Below are 21,429 nucleotides of genomic sequence, written 5' to 3'. Positions count from 1 at the left end.
CTCCACTTCCTCCTCATCCTTAAAATACTCCCGATGGGTGTCCACAGCATTGTTCAGTCTGATGGCATCCTCCATGACCTGGACAACATGATACCATTAGAATGACATCATAGAATGAGGGGTGTGACCAGAGCCAGAAATGCACTCATTGATCCTTTTGTTGATTTATTGCTATCATCATACACTACTGATCAACTAATCGACGTGCAAGTGTCACAGTCTGTTATTTATTCTCCCTCCATGCAAGGCAACATCCAGGGGTGGTTCTGTGGGTTCAGCATGGCTGGCAGCCATGCTGAACCATCTGGTTCACTGGTGCTTAGGGCCTTTTTTAGGTCTTCATTTTTCTTTTTCAAAGAATCAACTTCATCTTCGACCATAGCCTTCATTTTCTTTTCCAAGGCCAGAGCTCTAATATTACTCTGGCATTTCTGTTTGATCTCCATATTCTGGGCCTTTTGGTTGTCTATTACTTTGCCCATTTGATCTTTCTCGTCTGTTAAATCTTTCACAGTTTTACCCATTAATTCGTTTTAGTCCTGTAGCTTTGTATTACGTGTCAAAAGACCCTCAATCCAACACTGCGAGGATTGATGTTGTTCCTCGCGTTCTTTAACCGCATTGACGGCCACACCTCTACTATTTTTTACTGTTCTCTCAAGCTTTTCTATTTTGGAATCATACATTTCCATGACCTCTTCTAACTTTCTGTCTGCAGCATTGGCTTTGTCTTCCAGTTTTTTTAGTATTTTCCTCGTAAAATTGCTGCATCTTATTTTTATTTTTTATTTTCACTCGCTAGATACGGGACTGACTTGAATGAGGAAAAGAAAAGGGAGAAAGGAAGAGGGGGGAGAAACAGTTGGAGAAGAGGGATGGGGATAAAGGGCAGAAAAAACCTCGCGTTTTATGGTGACTCCTGAATTTCCTCCACTTCCTCCTCATCCTTAAAATACTCCCGATGGGTGTCCACAGCATTGTTCAGTCTGATGGCATCCTCCATGACCTGGACAACATGATACCATTAGAATGACATCATAGAATGAGGGGTGTGACCAGAGCCAGAAATGCACTCATTGATCCTTTTGTTGATTTATTGCTATCATCATACACTACTGATCAACTAATCGACGTGCAAGTGTCACAGTCTGTTATTTATTCTCCCTCCATGCAAGGCAACATCCAGGGGTGGTTCTGTGGGTTCAGCATGGCTGCCAGCCATGCTGAACCATCTGGTTCACTGGTGCTTAGGGCCTTTTTTAGGTCTTCATTTTTCTTTTTCAAAGAATCAACTTCATCTTCGACCATAGCCTTCATTTTCTTTTCCAAGGCCAGAGCTCTAATATTACTCTGACATTTCCGTTTGATCTCCATATTCTGGGCCTTTTGGTTGTCTATTACTTTGCCCATTTGATCTTTCTCGTCTGTTAATTCTTTCACGGTTTTATCCATCAATTCATTTTGGTCCTGTAACTTTGTATTACGTGTCAAAAGACCCTCAATCCAACACTGCGAGGATTGATGTTGTTCCTCGCGTTCTTTAACCGCATTGACGGCCACACCTCTACTATTTTTTACTGTTCTCTCAAGCTTTTCTATTTTGGAATCATACATTTCCATGACCTCTTCTAACTTTCTGTCTGCAGCATTGGCTTTGTCTTCCAGTTTTTTTTGTATTTTCCTCGTAAAATTGCTGCATCTTATTTTTATTTTTTATTTTCACTCGCTAGATACGGGACTGACTTGAATGAGGAAAAGAAAAGGGAGAAAGGAAGAGGGGGAGAAACAGTTGGAGAAGAGGGATGGGGATAAAGGGCAGAAAAAACCTCACGTTTTATGGTGACTCCTGAATTTCCTCCACTTCCTCCTCATCCTTAAAATACTCCCGATGGGTGTCCACAGCATTGTTCAGTCTGATGGCATCCTCCATGACCTGGACAACATGATACCATTAGAATGACATCATAGAATGAGGGGTGTGACCAGAGCCAGAAATGCACTCATTGATCCTTTTGTTGATTTATTGCTATCATCATACACTACTGATCAACTAATCGACGTGCAAGTGTCACAGTCTGTTATTTATTCTCCCTCCATGCAAGGCAACATCCAGGGGTGGTTCTGTGGGTTCAGCATGGCTGGCAGCCATGCTGAACCATCTGGTTCACTGGTGCTTAGGGCCTTTTTTAGGTCTTCATTTTTCTTTTTCAAAGAATCAACTTCATCTTCGACCATAGCCTTCATTTTCTTTTCCAAGGCCAGAGCTCTAATATTACTCTGGCATTTCTGTTTGATCTCCATATTCTGGGCCTTTTGGTCGTGTATTACTTTGCCCATTTGATCTTTCTCGTCTGTTAAATCTTTCACAGTTTTACCCATTAACTCGTTTTGGTCCTGTAACTTTGTATTACGTGTCAAAAGACCCTCAATCCAACACTGCGAGGATTGATGTTGTTCCTCGCGTTCTTTAACCGCATTGACGGCCACACCTCTACTATTTTTTACTGTTCTCTCAAGCTTTTCTATTTTGGAATCATACATTTCCATGACCTCTTCTAACTTTCTGTCTGCAGCATTGGCTTTGTCTTCCAGTTTTTTTAGTATTTTCCTCGTAAAATTGCTGCATCTTATTTTTATTTTTTATTTTCACTCGCTAGATACGGGACTGACTTGAATGAGGAAAAGAAAAGGGAGAAAGGAAGAGGGGGGAGAAACAGTTGGAGAAGAGGGATGGGGATAAAGGGCAGAAAAAACCTCGCGTTTTATGGTGACTCCTGAATTTCCTCCACTTCCTCCTCATCCTTAAAATACTCCCGATGGGTGTCCACAGCATTGTTCAGTCTGATGGCATCCTCCATGACCTGGACAACATGATACCATTAGAATGACATCATAGAATGAGGGGTGTGACCAGAGTCAGAAATGCACTCATTGATCCTTTTGTTGATTTATTGCTATCATCATACACTACTGATCAACTAATCGAAGTGCAAGTGTCACAGTCTGTTATTTATTCTCCCTCCATGCAAGGCAACATCCAGGGGTGGTTCTGTGGGCCATGCTGAACCATCTGGTTCACTGGTGCTTAGGGCCTTTTTTAGGTCTTCATTTTTCTTTTTCAAAGAATCAACTTCATCTTCGACCATAGCCTTCATTTTCTTTTCCAAGGCCAGAGCTCTAATATTACTCTGACATTTCCGTTTGATCTCCATATTCTGGGCCTTTTGGTTGTCTATTACTTTGCCCATTTGATCTTTCTCGTCTGTTAATTCTTTCACGGTTTTATCCATCAATTCATTTTGGTCCTGTAACTTTGTATTACGTGTCAAAAGACCCTCAATCCAACACTGCGAGGATTGATGTTGTTCCTCGCGTTCTTTAACCGCATTGACGGCCACACCTCTACTATTTTTTACTGTTCTCTCAAGCTTTTCTATTTTGGAATCATACATTTCCATGACCTCTTCTAACTTTCTGTCTGCAGCATTGGCTTTGTCTTCCGAGTTTTTTTTGTATTTTCCTCGTAAAATTGCTGCATCTTATTTTTTTCCTCTTTGTGGCGTTTCAATAATAATTCAACAACTTGGCTGTTGTGAAATTCCTGACGTACCACCTTTTCTTTTGCTGTTTCCAGCAGTCCTTGCAGGACTTCGACTTCGTCCTCATCATCTGTGATTAGGTATTGAAACAGCTGTTTACTCCCCAGATGTTTGTGTCCTCAAAGAAATTCCATTTTGATTTATGTGAATGTATTGTGCAGGTACTTTCTCTGCTTCGCCCTCATTGCTTGCTTTATCTGAGAACATAATCTGCCTTCTTTTAGCTTGGGGTAGGCCTCAGTTTATGTTTTAAATTAAAAAGCTTGAAGACAAAGTGAACTCTGGACAAGCGTGCGGCCTACCTGAAGCCCAGGTGGGCTTGTTGATAATCACATTTTCACACTCATCTCGGGGCACATCCGTGGTGTTCTGGTGCCAGCCTGTCCCCTCGGTTTTTGTGGGGGTTTTCCCCACATACGAAAATGGCCGCTTCTGCCTGGAGGGAGTTTTTTATTTTTGCTTTGCAGCTGCACAGGATCTGTATAGAAGTTTTAAACACTTCTATTTTAGGCAAATTTATAATATTTCAGACGACAGCACTGTTACGAGTTCAAAAATTGGGGATGGAGACAAGAGGAAAAACCACAATAACAACACTGGTCCGGCCGGGTTAAGTCAAACGATGATTTTAATGATCACACGCGTGGGAGATGGACACTGTATGCAGACAGCCTCAGATCTCAAAATGGTGGAGCATTGATCAAACTCTTATAGCCTCTGGTGCCCCCACCTTATCATAAAAGCCTAAACATTCACATGCTTTCTCTCACACGGCGCCTAAGCTACGACCTTGGCTCCCTGTTTATCTGCTCCTGCTGAGATGGGGCAGAAAACTCCAGCATGTTCCGTTCTCTTCTAATCAGACAAATAAGGCGATGACTTTTCTGCAAACAGTATTTCTTATAACTCAGCAGTATAATGCATCATGAAACAATATCATCCATTCACAATAAATCAGCAGTGTAATGCAAATCAGTTTAACAAATGTAATAGTTATCACCCTCTCCTAATTCAGGAGAATAATGCAAACTAAAACTACATAATAATTCACAATCTTTAATTAGGGGTCTAACATGGCATAAAATAATATTATAAATCTCACAGCACATAAAACACTGTTTGCTTGGATGTGTGTGTTTGTGTGTAAAAAGTGAGATGTTCAGAGGTCTTGCTTCATGGTATCGAACAGCCCACACAAAACTAGAGATGGACCGATCCGATATTACGTATCGGTATCGGTCCGATACTGACCTAAATTACTGGATCGGATATCGGAGAAAAATAAAAAATGTAATCCGATCCATTAAATATCACGAAAGCACCTCACAAAACTTGCAACACGCCGTAACTCGCCTCAGAACGTTAGCACGTCGGAGCAATATGCATCACGTGATAGAGCGGCTGTGGCATGCGGGACCTGTCGGTGGTCTGGATAGCATGTGGAGCTTCGCTAGCAACCTGGCATTTCATCTCCGACAAAGTTATCCCGAGAGAAGTAAAGCAAGTGTGTAAGTCCATCTCTGAATGTTTGTAAAGCATTCCCACGTTAAGCTTAACGAGCGACTGCCTCTCGCTCTCCGGCTGCTACTTCAATCGTGAAACTGCTTAAATGATCAGCTGATCGGCTTTTCTGTAGCGAGTCTCTCTTGTTTGTTTTTGGCCCACTTTGCACCAGAAAGAGGAAACCAGCGGCTGAACAACAGCAGCACGTTTAAGCTTGATAAGCTGTTGTTAGAATTTATTTAATATTACTTTCTACACCAGGATCGTTTTCTACGTAGCTGACGCTGGTAACTGTGCAGGGGCGGATCTAGCAAAGTTTAGCCAGGGGGGCCGATAGGGCATTAACTGGGAAAAGGGGGCACAAAGACATACTTTTCTTTCTTATTCTCATTTAAAATGTCTAGCTTTTAATAAATAATTATCTGACACCCAAAGTTTTAATTTGATGTAAAACGAATAGAAGTCAATTACTGTATATAGTGACTATTAAGTCTAATATATATACCCTAGTAAGCTATAGTACTTTTTCCTTTGGGAAGGTACCATCTGTGCAGTCTGCAATTTTGTTGAAGAAAGATGTTGAATCTATTTAATATTTCTTGAAAAATAATTGATTTCTGTGCATTTTTTTTCACACTGCATCAAATTAAGGTTGATTATGTCGATTAAGCATCATGAGGTGGCGCGTGAGGGGTGGTTCCCTATTTTTTATTTATTTATTTTTGTTGTTGCTGGGAGTTGGAACCCTATTAGTTAGGTTGCTTAATATTTACGCTAAGTACTCTTTAAAATTCCAGAATAGGGAGGATGGTGTAGGTCTAAGTTTATTAGATTGATCAGTATTGCTGAACTATGAAATATTTTTTTTGTATACAGGTATAACAGAATAGCTTTAGTGTAGTTGTTGTTTTAAACTTGAGTATGAACTTGCAGACTTGCAAAATGCAGCAAGATATTTTAAAAAACAGTTTTGTTGATTAAAAAACACTATATCGGATTCATATCGGTATCGGCAGATATCCAAATTTATGATATCGGTATCGGTATCGGACATAAAAAAGTGGTATCGTGCCATCTCTACACAAAACAGGTTCTTTATGATTTAATTTAAGTGCTGATGTAAACCACAATGTTCAGCAAACATCTATCAGGTCATTGGACTGTATTTTTTTAAAGCTTAAGTATGCGCACATGGGATATATTAAAAACTGACAAGCCGTTTGAACACATGATGTGAAATCACTTAATTAACCTGCTGGATTTTCCAAAAGTTAAAATATTTATACTACTTTGGCACATTGCTCTTAACTTATTAAGGTGGCTATTAGTGAGGGTCATGATAATCAATTCAATTGAGCAGAAGTGACATTCTTACTTCGATTCGTCCAAATTCATGTGAGTTCCAGTCTGTTCAGCCTGTTTCTGTGTAGCACCAAGCAGTAGACCTAAACCTGGATGTGCTTCTGGGTTCTGCCTCTAATGAAAACGGATGAGTGTAAAATGCAACCATTGTTTGTAGTTTGCTGCCACCTACTGAGTGAAAAAAGAACTGAAGTTGTAAAAAGTCACTATTCCTAATGATAGGCTTCGTTTTGTTTCAGTTTCAGTTCACTATACAGCTCATCAAACTGTTTTCCCTTTACGTTTTGATATAATAGCTTTTTAGTACTACTGAGACACATACTGCCTTTTTCTTCCGTTAGAGTAATATTTTCTTGAGCTGTGTAACTGGATTTGTTCAAACATAGAGGTAGTTTGGATTCACTGACACAGGAGCCATACGCCCTTTCTGCAGTTTCTATGCTTCCTTAGCTCGTTTATGTCGCCATTGTTAATCCTGTCCTGTGCAAAGAAAAGCCCAAGCTACACTTGTCTGACTGACAGAAGGTTCAAGAGAAGGACATTTGCTCTCAACTCTTTCCCTGTTGAAATGTTATTCCAAGCAAGTGAGTTTCCTACAGGGTATGGAGGGTTAGTATGTGTTAATGATTTCAGTGTCATGCAGGGGAAAGTAGCATTCAGTGGAAGCTTCTCGGTGATTGTTTTAAATCCAAATATGACCCTTATTTGTGGCGCATGTTAGCATACAGTCAGCTCAGGAGTTAGTATCAGTCATGTGGTTGTCACGAGGTTGCGCACAGCATCACCGGCAAGAGGGCTTGGTTTGAGAGGTTTTTGGCATCTGTGATGTGATTTACAACCATCCACCCATTTACAGTAAGACTGTTAAACAAAAGATTCGAACATCAACTCTGCCTTTCCTCCGCCTCTGCGCGACACCTAACGCGGGCGGGGTGCGCCCTTTTTTTTTCTTTCTTTGAATACACTTTATTGACAAAGCACAAAATACAGATATACAAATACAAAATAGCAAACACAATTTCAGGGGGTTTGTATAAAAAAAACCCCAAAATAGACAGTCTATTAAAGAATCACATGATATTGAACAGGGAACATTAGTTTATGGTTTTGACAGCGTTTAGATTTTGAGAATGTTGTATGGTTTTAACATATTGTTTGGTTTCATTTAAAAAGCACTGAAAGGATGGTTTTGCGTTAGAAAATTTCAACTTATGTATATGAAATTTAGCCAATAATATCAATAAATTAATCAAATAAAATTCGTTTGCCCTGTGCATGGGGTACTTAAAGAAACCAAACAATATTTTCTCGTAACAAAGAGAGAACTCAGAAAAGATAAAGGAAACAACAAAAACACAAAATTCTTGCCAGAAAAGATTGGGGTGCGCGCTCTTCATTTATCCGCCTGGGCTCAGCTAGACGCGCTGCTGGTTGTAACACACGCCTTGAAAGTCTGCTGTCACACGGAAACCTGACGACAACCACACCGTAAACAACTGGCAGTAACGTTTTTCTTACCGGAAGTCCGGTGACAGTCAAAAGGTAAGATCTCACCTAAACAAATTGTATTTTATTGTAAGATTTAGCCAAATTTTTACTAGAAGAATTAAACTTCCCACATCAAATTTTCAAGTTTGCAAAACTAAAAATCTCAAGGTCTATAGGCACCAAAAATAGAACTATATTATATGTTAAATGGTTCAATCCTCAATCCGAATTAGCAGAGCAGAGCCATCGTGGCTACTGTTCGTTCTTACAGTATCACTCAGCTTCTCAATTTGTATGAGCCAGAAGCTGCTCAAAACTGCTGTGACTGTATTTTAACTTGAACACATTCCTGATCAGATTCTCTTTTATTTCTGCTTTACTATGTTTTTCGTGTTCCTGTTGATTAAGCTTGTTTGAGGAGAGTTTGTCTGTACTTGTAAAAGTGACTTTAAAAAGATTGTAAGCAATAGAAATGGTGACTTCCAGAATTATCTTTGTACTCTTAAAGCTGATAATGCTAATGAACTGTATTTAAAAGCGATGCTACAATCAAAATGCTAATTATATTTAACCGTGTGTTTTATTTATATTATGTTTTGACTACTGAATTAATAGAAAAGATCTAATTCATGATGTAAAAATTGGAATTCTCTTTCTTTTAAATAAAAAAACCCCCATAAAAACCCAAAACATCCTACTTGTGTGGCTGTTATGTTTGTGTAGCTCAGATATTGATCATCACAGCAGATAAAGATGAAGGATTTGCTTCTGTCTGTTTTCTTTTTGTTCCACTGATGATTTTCTTGTTAAGGATGATTCTCCAGTAACAGCTTTACTTCTTGCATGTCACAGGCACTGGTCCATTTTAGTTCTTTTCAGCTAAGATGAGATATAAGTTCAGGATCAAAAACAAGTCAGAAAAGGAAGATTAACATCAACATTTTAAACCCCGTGGCTTTATCCCTTTGCGTCTTTCTTGTTAATCTAATTACAAGATACAGGATCCGAGCTGGCCGAGTGAGATCTTGAGGGAGAACAAAGGGAAGCGGCGGCGGCCTAGAGGGAAGCGAGCCGGCGTCAGGAACAGGCTGAGAGCTCGTGCACACCGCACACCTCTGCCTAGCATCCTGCTCGCCAACGTCCAGTCACTGGAGAACAAGCTTGACGACCTCAGGGCCAGGGTAAAGTTCCAGAGAGACATTCGGGACTGCAATCTCCTCTGCTTCACCGAGACATGGCTGAACCCAGCGGTGCCGGACCACGCCATCCAGCCGGCCGAGTTCTTCTCGGTTCACCGCATGGACAGGACACGGGACTCGGGGAAGTCAAGGGGAGGCGGCGTGTGTTTAATGGTGAACAACAACTGGTGCAACAGTGCGAACGTTGTTCCTCTCACACGCTCCTGCACACCAAATCTGGAACTACTGTCCATCATGTGTCGTCCTTTTTATCTACCTCAGGAATTTACATCGGTCATTGTAAGTGCCGTTTATATTCCACCACAAGCGGACACGGTCACCGCGTTATGCGAGCTGCATGAGGCACTCACACAGCACCAGACACAACACCGGGACGCTGCGCTTATTGTGACGGGGGACTTTAATAGCGCCAACCTCAAACGCGCAGCGCCGAACTTTTATCAACACATCTCCTGCCCCACCAGAGGTGAAAGGACACTGGACCACTGCTACACTACAGTCAAGGACGGCTACAAGGCACAATCCCGCCCTCCTTTTGGCAAATCTGATCACGCCGCCATCTTCCTCATCCCAAAATACAAACAAAGGCTGAAACAGGAAGTTCCGGTTCAGAGGAAGGTCGCGCGCTGGACGGATCAATCGGTGGCCGCGTTACAGGACGCACTCGATGACGCAGACTGGGGCATGTTCAGAAACAGCTCCGATGATGATGTCAACGTGTTTACGGAAGCGGTTGTGGGATTCATCAGGAAACTAGCGGATGATACCGTGGAGACAAAGACTATCACAACGTTTCCCAACCAGAAGCCGTGGGTGGATAAAACCATCCGCGACGCTCTGAGATCCCGCACCGCTGCCTACAACACGGGACTCATGACGGGGGACATGGACCCGTATAAAGCCGCGTCATATAACGTGCGGAGGGCGGTGAAAGAGGCGAAGCAGCGCTACGGGAGGAAACTAGAGTCACAACTCCAACAGAGTGACTCTAGGAGCCTGTGGCGGGGACTAAGGACAATAACGGACTATAAAGCACCAACAACCGGTATGACGAACGCGGCCGTGACTCCGGCAGACGAGCTGAACACTTTCTATGCTCGCTTCGAGGCTGCAGCTAAGGACTCCAACAATGCTAGTGTTAGCGGCGCTAACGGCTGCAGACAGGAAGATACTGCCAGCACCGGAAACGTGCTCGTCATCTCCGAGCATGAAGTAAGGAGAGCCTTCAAGAGAGTGAACACCAGGAAAGCAGCAGGACCAGACGGCATCCCAGGTCGTATCCTAAGAGACTGCGCATACCAGCTAGCTCCTGTGTTCACTGAGATATTCAACATCTCTTTATCTCAGTCGGTGATCCCCACATGCTTCAAAGAGTCCATCATTGTTCCTGTCCTGAAGAAACCCCACCCTGCTTCTCTCAATGACTATCGCCCTGTAGCCCTCACCTCAGTAGTGATGAAGTGCTTTGAACGCCTGGTCAGAGACTTCATCATTTCTTCACTACCAGACACACTGGACCCACTACAGTTTGCTTACCGTCCAAATCGTTCCACAGACGATGCCATCTCTCATCTCCTCCACACATCACTCACTCACTTGGACACTAGAAGGGGGAATTATGTTAAAATGCTCTTCATAGACTACAGCTCTGCATTTAACACCATAATTCCCTCCACACTCACCACCAAGCTGGAGCATCTGGGACTCAGCTCATCTATGTGTCTGTGGATCTCCAACTTCCTAACTGGCAGACCACAGGCAGTAAGGATGGGCGGACATGTCTCAGCCTCCACCACTCTCAGCACTGGAGCCCCCCAGGGGTGTGTTCTGAGCCCCCTGCTGTACTCTTTGTACACATATGACTGTGTGGCCACTACCAGCTCCACCACCATCATCAAGTTTGCTGACGACACCGTCGTGGTGGGCCTGATCTCTGATAACAACGAGACGGCCTACCTGAAGGAGATTAGGAATCTGGAGAACTGGTGCCAGAGGAACAACCTCCTTCTAAACGTCAGTAAGACAAAGGAGTTGATAGTGGACTTCAGCACTAAGCAGGAGAGGAACTACCAGACCCCTGTCATCAACGAGTGCCCAGTGGAGAGAGTGGACAGCTTCAAATACCTCGGAGTTCACATCACGCAGGACCTGTCATGGTCCTGTCACATCAACACCGTGGTGAAAAAGGCCCGTCAGCGTCTCTACCACCTCAGACGCTTGAGAGACTTCCAACTGCCCTCCAAGGTGCTCAGGAACTTTTACTCCTGCACCATAGAGAGCATCCTGACGGGAAACATCTTAACCTGGTTCGGGAACAGCACCATGCAGGACAGACGAGCTCTACAGAGGGTTGTGCGGTCAGCTGAGCGCACCATCCGCTCCGAGCTCCCTGACCTGCACTCAATCTACAGCAGGCGGTGCTGGACCAAGGCCAGGAAGATCGTGAAGGACCTCAGCCATCCCAACAACAGACTGTTCTCTCTGTTGAGGTCAGGAAAGCGATTCCGCTCCCTGAAGACCAACACAGAGAGACTGAGGAGGAGCTTCTTCCCGCAGGCGATACGGTCTCTCAATCACACCACCACACAGTACTGACCCACACATACAGTTCTTACACACACTGGACATTCTGGACATTGTTTTCACTTCATTACTTAAATCACATTGCTGTTATTGTGTATATGCTGCTGTTATTGTGTATATATTTATTTATATTTCTTCATACATTCTTATATAGTTCTATATTGTGTATTTTGTTGTACAGTTATTTTATTTTTAACTTTAATTTATATATTTTATCTTATTCTCCCAGTTAAATTTACCCTTCATTCTAATTTGTGTTGTACAGTTATTTCATTTTTAACCTTAATTTATATTTTATTCCTTCCTAGTTAAATTTACCCTTTTTAATTTTTCATATTTATTTCCTATCTTATTCATAGCCTTTTCCTTTTTTGTTTTCTTTAGGTCACGAGCAGTTGTCCAAGCATTTCACTACATATCGTACTGTGTATGACTGTGTACGTGACAAATAAAATTTGAATTTGAATTTGAACAGTTCCCACATAGTCCACCAGAGGGCGACCACCTGCATTCTGTGAACCAGCAGTGCAGTAGTTAAGGACTCATATTGAATTGTACTAAGCTGATCTAACAGCTGCTTTTGGAAACTTGAAGGATGCACAGATATGGCAAACAAAGACAGTAATGGAAAAAAATACACCTATTCATGTACGGAGAAGCACCTGGTAGCGTTCTGTTCCCTGCCCTGTGATTGGTGGAGGAATTCTGAAAGGAAGTTAGGTGTGTGGGGACAGAAGCTGAGAAGAAGAGCGGCATTACCTGATCCGTACAGATTAATAAAAAGCCTCTCATCTGCTTGACGACAGTGATTTATTCACACGTTCCTTAAAACCAGGTAATTGGGATGCTATATAACAGTATCAAGAGCTCAGTAGCTTTAGGTCATGGAGCATGTCCGATATTTGAAATCAAAAAGGGGATAAGACAAGGATGTGCTATTTGTCTGGGCTCATCTATGGTAAATTGTCCAGTTCTCATATAGCGCTTTTTGTTTTTTACGGTATCTGAGCACTCAAAGCACTTTATACAACTAACAAGTTATTTTGGTGTCATGGTGTTTTAAAGCTTAAATGGGTAAAGTCCTTTCCTTATAGCAAACAGTCATTCTGGTTCATTATGCCTCATGTAATATTTTTAAATTCTGGAGGAATAGACTTTTAAGTACGCTTTGACTTTGAATCTCATAGATTGCCAACCACTTTCTCTGACTTTCATCAACAGGTTCTTGTCTACTGGAAATTAATTTATAGGCACAATTTCACACCACATAATGCAGCAGTAACAAAATATTTGTATTTCGTCACTTCCCACCTCTGTACTTAAGAGAATCAAGTACAGAGCAGGCTCTTCTGTGTTTTCATGGCAGCATGGAAAACACTTCAAATCAAATCAAATCACTTTTATTGTCACATCACATGTGCAGGTACATTGGTACAGCACATGTGAGTGAAATTCTTGTGTGCGAGCTTCACAAGCAACAGAGTTGTGCAAAATACAATAATGTAAACAAGCAAAATACAAGAATGGCTACATTTGAAACTAATAAATATATGTACAATATATAATAGTATATGCATTTCTGGATGTGTATACTAAATATTTTTCTATGTGTGTGTGTGTGTGTGTGTGTGTGTGTGTGTGTACACATATTTTACAAATTAAATAGAGTCAACAATAAATAAAATATATAAAAATATACAGAGTGAGACATGTGCAAAACAGTGGCATTACTGTACAGTATGGAGTGCATAATGTTAAAGTTCCAGTAGTGAAGGTGAGGTGTCTATGAAGTGTTCAGCAGTCTGATGGCCTGGTGGAAGAAGCTGTCTCTCAGTCTTCTGGTACGGGACCGGATGCTGCAGAACCTCCTTCCTGATGGAAGCAGTCTGAACAGTTTATGGCTGGGGTGACTGGAGTCCTTGATGATCCTCCCCGCTTTCCTCAGGCACCGCTTCCTGTAGATGTCTTGGAGGGAGGGAAGCTCACCTCCAATTATCCGTTCAGAGCACCGCACTACTCGCTGGAGAGCTTTGCAGTTGTAGGCGGTGCTGTTGCCATACCAGGTGGTGATGCATCCAGTGAGGATGCTCTCAATGGCACAGCGATAGAAGGTCCTGAGGATGCGGGGGCTCATGCCGAATCGTTTCAGTCTCCTGAGAAAGAAGAGGCGCTGCTGCGCCTTCTTCACTGTTTTGTTTGTGTGTACTGACCACGTAAGATCCTCAGCCAGATGTACACCAAGGAACCGGAAGCTGCTCACTCTCTCCACAGCAGCGCCGTTGATGGTGATGGGGGTGTGTACTTCTCTGCACCTCCGGAAGTCCACTATCAGCTCCTTTGTCTTTGCGACGTTGAGTGTGAGATGGTTGTCTTGACACCAGTGGGTCAGGGCGCTGACCTCCTCCCTGTAAGCCGTCTCATCACCATTGGTGATAAGACCCACCACTGTAGTGTCGTCCGCAAACTTCACAATGATGTTGGAGTTGTTAGTGGCTGTGCAGTCGTAGGTGTAGAGTGAGTACAGGAGAGGGCTCAGTACACACCCCTGTGGAGCACCAGTGTTCAGTGTGATGGGGGATGAGGTGATGCTGCCCAGTCTGACCACTTGGCGTCTGTCAGACAGGAAGCTAAGGATCCAGCTGCAGAGGGAACTGCTCAGTCCTAGATCCTGCAGTTTCCTGTCCAGCTTCGAGGGAACGATGGTATTGAATGCTGAGCTGTAATCTACAAACAGCATTCTCACATACGTGTCTCTCTTCTCCAGGTGTGACAGGGCAGTGTGTAGTGTCAAGGCTATGGCATCATCAGTGGACCTGTTGTGGCGGTATGCGAACTGTAGAGGGTCCAGTGAGTCGGGTAGTGCAGAGCAGATGAAGTCCCTGACCAGCTTCTCGAAGCATTTGCTTACGATGGGGGTCGGGGCTACAGGTCGCCAGTCGTTCAATGAGGAGATGGTGGAGGATTTGGGTACAGGGACGACGGTGGCCATTTTGAAGCAGGCTGGGACTACAGACAGAGAGAGGGAAAGGTTGAAGATGTGCGTGAACACTGCAGCCAGCTGAGCCGCGCATGACTTGAGGACGCGGCCGGGAATCCCGTCCGGACCAGTAGCTTTGCGTGCGTTCACCTTCCTGAAGCACTTCCGCACATCCTCCTCAGACACAGTGTGCGCACTGACGTCATCCGCGGTGCGCACACTGTCCGGTCTTATGGTGTTCGCTGTGTCGAATCTAGCGTAGAATACGTTTAGATCCTCACACAGAGAGGCCGTGGTCTGCGGTGTGCTGGTTTTCCCTCTAAAGTCTGCGATCGTGTTTAGTCCCTGCCACATACTCCGAGGGTTGTCGAACTGTTGTTCCACCCTGTCCCTGTACTCACGTTTGGCTGCTTAGATAGTCTTCCGGAGTTGGTAATGTGCGTGTTTGTAGTCCGATGTGTTCACGGAGGCAAAGGCGGTGCTCCGTGCCGCCAGTGCCGCGCGAACATCTCCGTTAATCCAGGGTTTTTGATTTGGGAAGGATTTAACTGTTCTGGATGGGACGACATCTTCCACGCATTTCCTGATAAATCCGCAGACTGAGTCTGTGTACTCGTCAATGTCCCTAGCAGCCACGTGAAACATTTCCCAGTCCGCGTGATCAAAACAGTCCCGCAGCGCAGACTCCGATTGGTCCGTCCAACAGTGCACCGCCCTCCGGGTTGGAGCTTCCTGTTTCAGCTTCTGCCTGTAGGCGGGCAGGAGCAGGATGGAGCGGTGATCTGATTGGCCGAATGGGGCGTGGGGGAGGGCTTTGTACGCATCCCGGAAAGAGGTGTAGCAGTGGTCGAGTAGCCGGTCTCCACGAGTGTTAAAATGGATGTGTTGGTGGAGTTTGGGTGAGACTTTCTTCAGGTTTCCCTTATTAAAGTCTCCGGCTGTGATAAACGCTGCCTCTGGGTGTGTGGTTTCCTCACTGCTGATCGCGCTGTACAGTTCCCTGAGTGCTCGGTCAGTGTCGGCTTGTGGGGGAATGTAAACAGCCGTAATAATCACTGCTGTAAATTCCCTCGGTAGCCAGAATGGCCAGCACTTAATCATCAGGTACTCCAGGTCCGGTGAGGTTCAGGTCCACTTATGCTTACTCCAAGCACCGCTGTGAGTTTGGCCGTCAGTGTCAGTTTTCGGATTCGCCTGCTGAGCTGCTGGTGGAGATCCACCCGGACCCAGTGGCGTGTCTAGAAAATTTTTGTTGGGGGGCCAGGTAGGGGCACAGATTTGGAGAAGGGTGGCAGATGTAATTGGCAGATAATGTTTTTTAAAAAAAATCTACCAACCGTTAACCATAATTCAATAATCCTATAAACCTAATAACTGAATGCGCTTTTAATTCTTATTAGAATGAGATTTTAACCACTATGGTGCAAAGTTTTTAGATACTGCGTTGATAAAGTACAAGAGATACAATCAGTGCTTTGTCAGTGTTTACTCAGCATTCAAGGACAGCAATATTTGCATAATATTTTTACTGACATATAGTGCACATATGTTTTGGGCAAAAACATTTTTTAATATTAAAATACGAACATTTGTAACAAAGAATTGACAAATTAGCCAATGCCAATGCAAAACCAATGCCTATTAAAAAAAAGAAGATAATCTTCTCACAAACTGGTGTTTGATTTTGAAACAGGAAAAAAGTGGGGAAACAACTGAAAAGACTAACATTTGAATAAAACCTGAAAGCAAGTAAATACTTTCTATGCTGCCTTATGGTAAACTTTGGTAATATTGATCAAGAACAACACTGGCTGATGATGAAATACAGTCAGCTGGCATGGTGACACTGCCAGTATTAACCTGCAGGGCTGGACTGGGACAGAAAATCAGGCATTTTGACTACAGACCGGCCCACCAGGTATTAAAGCCATAAAGACTTTGACTGAAAACAAATGCTGTTGTGACAGTGATGTACACTGTCTTGTTGGTATATGTATGATTTCTATACATTTTACGTCAGATAAAAACTTTGGTTGTAAGATTTAGATAATTATTTAATAAAAGCGAGATATTTTAAATGAGAATAAGAAAGAAAAGTATTTCTTTGTGCCCCACCTTTCCCTGTTAATGCCCTACCTGGCCCCCTGGCAAAACTTTCCTAGATCCACCCCTGCACAGTTGCTAGCTGTCAGCTACATAAAAAAGGATCCTGGTGTTATTTGTCTCTCAGAAACAGTTCATAACTTCCCTTCAACTCATTCATGTGAACTAAAAGGTAAACCTGTTTCTCCATCACCTGTTCAGCTCTGATGATTCAGTAAGGACATCTCCTGGTTTCATCTTCATGTTTCCCTCTCACCACATATCCAAACCGATATCATGACCAGCAGCTTTTACAGCTGTGACTCCAGCAAACATCAGCTGATACTAGAAAGTAATATCAAATAAATTCTAACAACAGCTGATCAAGTTTAAATGTGCTGCTGTTGTTTAGCGCGACATCTGCTGGTTTCCTCTTTCTGGCGCAAAGTGGGCGATAAATAAACAAGGGAAAAAAGCCAATCAGCTGATCATTGATCAGTTTCATGATTGAAGTAGCAACAGGAGAGGCAGGGGAGAGAATGAGAGGAGAAGAGGCAGCTGTGCAGCGTAACGACAGAATAACTCCAGCTTTGTGTCTTTTTTTCATTATAGCGAAAGTCCGGGACAAACTGTGTTCCTTCTCAGCTCAATACGAAACGTGTAATATTTTCTCTGAATGAGGGACCATTCCATTTTTTTAACTAACCTTATGAATAAAATAAAGTTCACTATCAGTAACGTCATAGCACCCACCCAGCTGTATAAAAACTCTGTCAAGCTGGCTAGAACCAGTACTAGTTATTGCAACTGAGGGTAAAAAGTCAGCACAACGAAAATAAACTCCACCTAAACTTGGTTTATATCTGACCCAGATAGACTGCAGGTCATAACTTCTTACCTGAAGTTCAGTTCACCTGACACTCGGACTGGCAGTGTTCCAGATCTACTGGCGTTTAGATCAACTGGCGTTGGTCGAACAGATGTGTGGCAGTCTTGCGTTTCAGGAGCTGCTACCGACAAACCAGCAAAAAAACGCCAAATGTGTCATCTGTGACACTTGTGAGGTTATCTCAAACACACTCCGTCAGTCTTGATGCTGTTGAACAACAAAATGTTTAAAATGTGGCGAGTTTATCTGGTGATATCCTCATGCGCGACGCGATCGCGAAAACAGCAAACAAGTAACACCACGCCGATGTTGTGCACAGGACAGCAAGAGTAAACGATCGGGAGACTCTTGTCGTCGTTATCGTTCCGCTCGCACGGTTTATTTCTCCGATTTCAGCGTTTTTGCTTCACAACTACAGCGAGCAGTTTACTTTGTGCACTAACATGGAGTCGAGTCAACCAGCGCCACCTCTGGCCAAGTGCCACAGCCTTCAGCCAGATCAACCTGTGACACACATCTGCACCACGTTTGAATTCGTGTCATGCACATTTGTACCTTTTAACCGTGTCTGTTTGTGCGTCATGCAAATAAACCTTTGAAAAGAATGAAATGACACTAATATTTCACTAGTGTTGTAACATCACATGTCGTTAGCGTAGTCTGTCTGTGTCTTTTCTCTGCGAACAAACATTTTAGAGTTGGTTGTTATATACAGTGTGGTTAATCTAATAAACATTTGTAAGGAGATGGCAGTTACTGTGAATGTACCGCAGGTGATTAGTAATAAACAGTCAGACAATGACTCTGACAGTCTCATTCAATCTTGCAGATTGCACCTTCTGTGGAAAGTGGTACCACACACTGTGTGTGGACTTTCCCTGTGCCGAAGGCGACTACAAATGTTGTGGGTACTAAATAAACAGAAAAAAGTGATCCCTGTTGTCTTTGCTTACTGATTGTTTTTAGTGTTGACAATCCGCATTGCTGCCATTGCATCTTTCAACATGTTTGTGGGTAGATTTGGATGTACCCGGGGTAAGTGCAGCCACTCAGCCTCTACTCAATGTCATCATAGCAGTAGGTGCAGATGTGTCACAAGTTAATCTAGTAGTAGGCTGTGGCACTTGGCCACAGGTGGCAGCAGTGGACTGACCCCCATTTGAAACTGCTCCAGCTGCTGTGTGATAGTGGATCTGCTACAAATTGAAGATCATAAGCAAGTTTTGGAAATGAACCCTTGTATTATGTTGAAGAACAAAAAAATGACATTTTGTTGCGGGTCATTTTGACCCGTACTGTGTAAATCCACTCAGAATTATCCAAAAACTGCAATAAAACAATAGCACCTTTATTTTCGATTAGATAAACATGTAGAACACAGACATACAACAGTTAGACTTTCCATAACTATTTTAGGAACAATTTGGTTTTTCGTTCTTACAAACACATTTCTTTTGAACTTGCCCAACGTTCCCAGTTTTTCAATGCTCAACATTTTCGATTTTGTCCACATGATGGACAGAATGTAACGGTGTGCTTTCTGCAGATGTACTTCTTGCATTTCTCACAAAAAGTGCTTGTTTTCAAACAGGAACCTTCCTAACTAAGATTTAGAACAAAAGATTTCTACGTCTCCTACAGTCTCACAAACAGATGACAAACCAAGCGACACACCTGAGTCACTGACTTTCTTATATCAGAATCAGAATGGGTTTTATTGCCAAATGTTGAGCGGGTTTACAACATTAGGAAATTGCTGCGGTGCTTCAGTGCAAACATACTGTTATAAATTAAGCTTAAATAGACATGAAAATAAAAATAAGAATTAAAAGTGCTAAGTAGATAGATAGATATATACATGAGTGCAGGTGGTGATCAGTGCCAAACATGGAATGATGCAGTGAACACCAGAGGTGTGGACTCGAGTCACATGACTTGGACTCGAGTCAGACTCGAGTCATTAATTTTATGACTTTAGACTTGACTTGAAAAAATGTTCTAAGACTTGTGACTTGACTTGGACTTTTACACCAATGACTTGGGACTTGAATTGGACTTGAACCGGTTTACTTGAAAAGACTTGATATTTTACCCCAAATATAAAATTTAACATGCATATTATATAGAGATTGAAAATGTGACGTCATTCACGGGTAGAACCGCAAAGGATTCTGGGAACTCGTGGCAAGCGGTACTAGCGCACGCAGGCTTTCAATTAAAATCAGTTATACAGCGATAAAAAGAAACACAAAAATGTCAAGAAGCCGTTGTATTATTAACTGCAATAGCCGGTCGCATGACAGCCACGGGAAGCCGACGGGTAAAGAGATCGGTTGTTATCGGATTACGTCGTTGAAGAGAAATTGTTCGAGCCATGTTTCCAAAGTAACAAAGACGCGACTGGATTGCAGCCATTCAAAGACCAAATATAACGTCCCAGAACACTCCAGCTCACAGGTTAGTCTGCTCCAAGCATTTACACGAAGGTCAGTGTTTTTTAGTAGTTAATACGTCATTTTTCATAACATAATTGGTGATATAGGTTACAAGCAAGTCTGGCGCTGAACAGAAATTGTCGCGCTATGCTTCTTTGTTTATTGTGCATAAATAGTGAATTATCCTGACACAATATTGTGTTTCGCTTCTGTTATTATGGTACACTGATAAAAACATATACTTTTATTCACAGGATAAAACAGGTTTTTTGTATCACCAATTGTCCAGTACGATTACAGCATACAGTATTATTGTCACTGCTACATTTCTGTGATGGGTACCAGAAATTATTTCCACTACTAATTAATTACCGTTGAGCTCAAAGGTCCTATTAATAATGTGTATTTATGACGACAATTTGTGAGACTGGTAAACTTATGATACGTACGATGGTCTTTCGTTCTACACGGTGCATTTCAAGGTCCTGTACCCATCCGTCGGTAAACTGTACCTGGGCTTGTTGCAGTGACCTGAAGTTACTAAACTTCATGAGTGTATGCACTCACTCCAAGAACCGTATAATTATAAATATGCATATAAATATGCTAAGATGAGATAGCTGACTTCATCCAACTAGCAAATGTTGTCCAGGCTACGTTGGTGATACAGTTTTTTTTTAATGTGTATGATATTTTTGTCATGCGATTTTAAAGCTGGTCCTACAACCGCATCCAAGAATAACATGCAGCTTATCTCAGAACTGTCGGTGAAAATTATTATTGGAGCTAGGTTTAATTGAGCTGCATTTTAAAGAGGTGCAATTTCACAATTTGTGTATATTTTCTAAGTTCACTATTTTGTCATGTGTTGAGAAAAACACAGATTTTAAAATTACATGGTCTAATATTTACATTTAACATATAACTGCAACATTATTTTTTCGTTTTTTTTTTTTAAAGACTCGAAAGGACTTGAAATTCAAAGTTTCAGACTTGTGACTTGACTCGGACTTTTACACCAGTGACTTGAGACTCGACTCTGACTTGCCTGACATTACTTGAGACTTGACTTGAGACTTGAGGATAAAGACTTGAGACTTACTTGAGACTTGCAAAACAATGACTTGGTCCCACCTCTGTGATATCCTCATGCGCGACGCGATCGCGAAAACAGCAAACAAGTAACACCACGCCGATGTTGTGCACAGGACAGCAAGACTAAACGATCGGGAGACTCTTGTCGTCGTTATCGTTCCCCTCGCACGTTTTATTTCTCCGGTTTCAGCGTTTTTGCTCCACAACTAAAGCGAGC

The sequence above is a fragment of the Diplotaxodon limnothrissa genome, linkage group LG4 (assembly GCF_057381915.1).
Source record: "Diplotaxodon limnothrissa isolate DT_005_m linkage group LG4, D_limnothrissa_male_GT1.1, whole genome shotgun sequence".
NCBI classification, from domain to species: Eukaryota; Metazoa; Chordata; class Actinopteri; order Cichliformes; family Cichlidae; genus Diplotaxodon; species Diplotaxodon limnothrissa.
The sequence above is the reverse complement of the archived record's forward strand: the minus strand, read 5'-3'. Positions refer to the sequence as shown.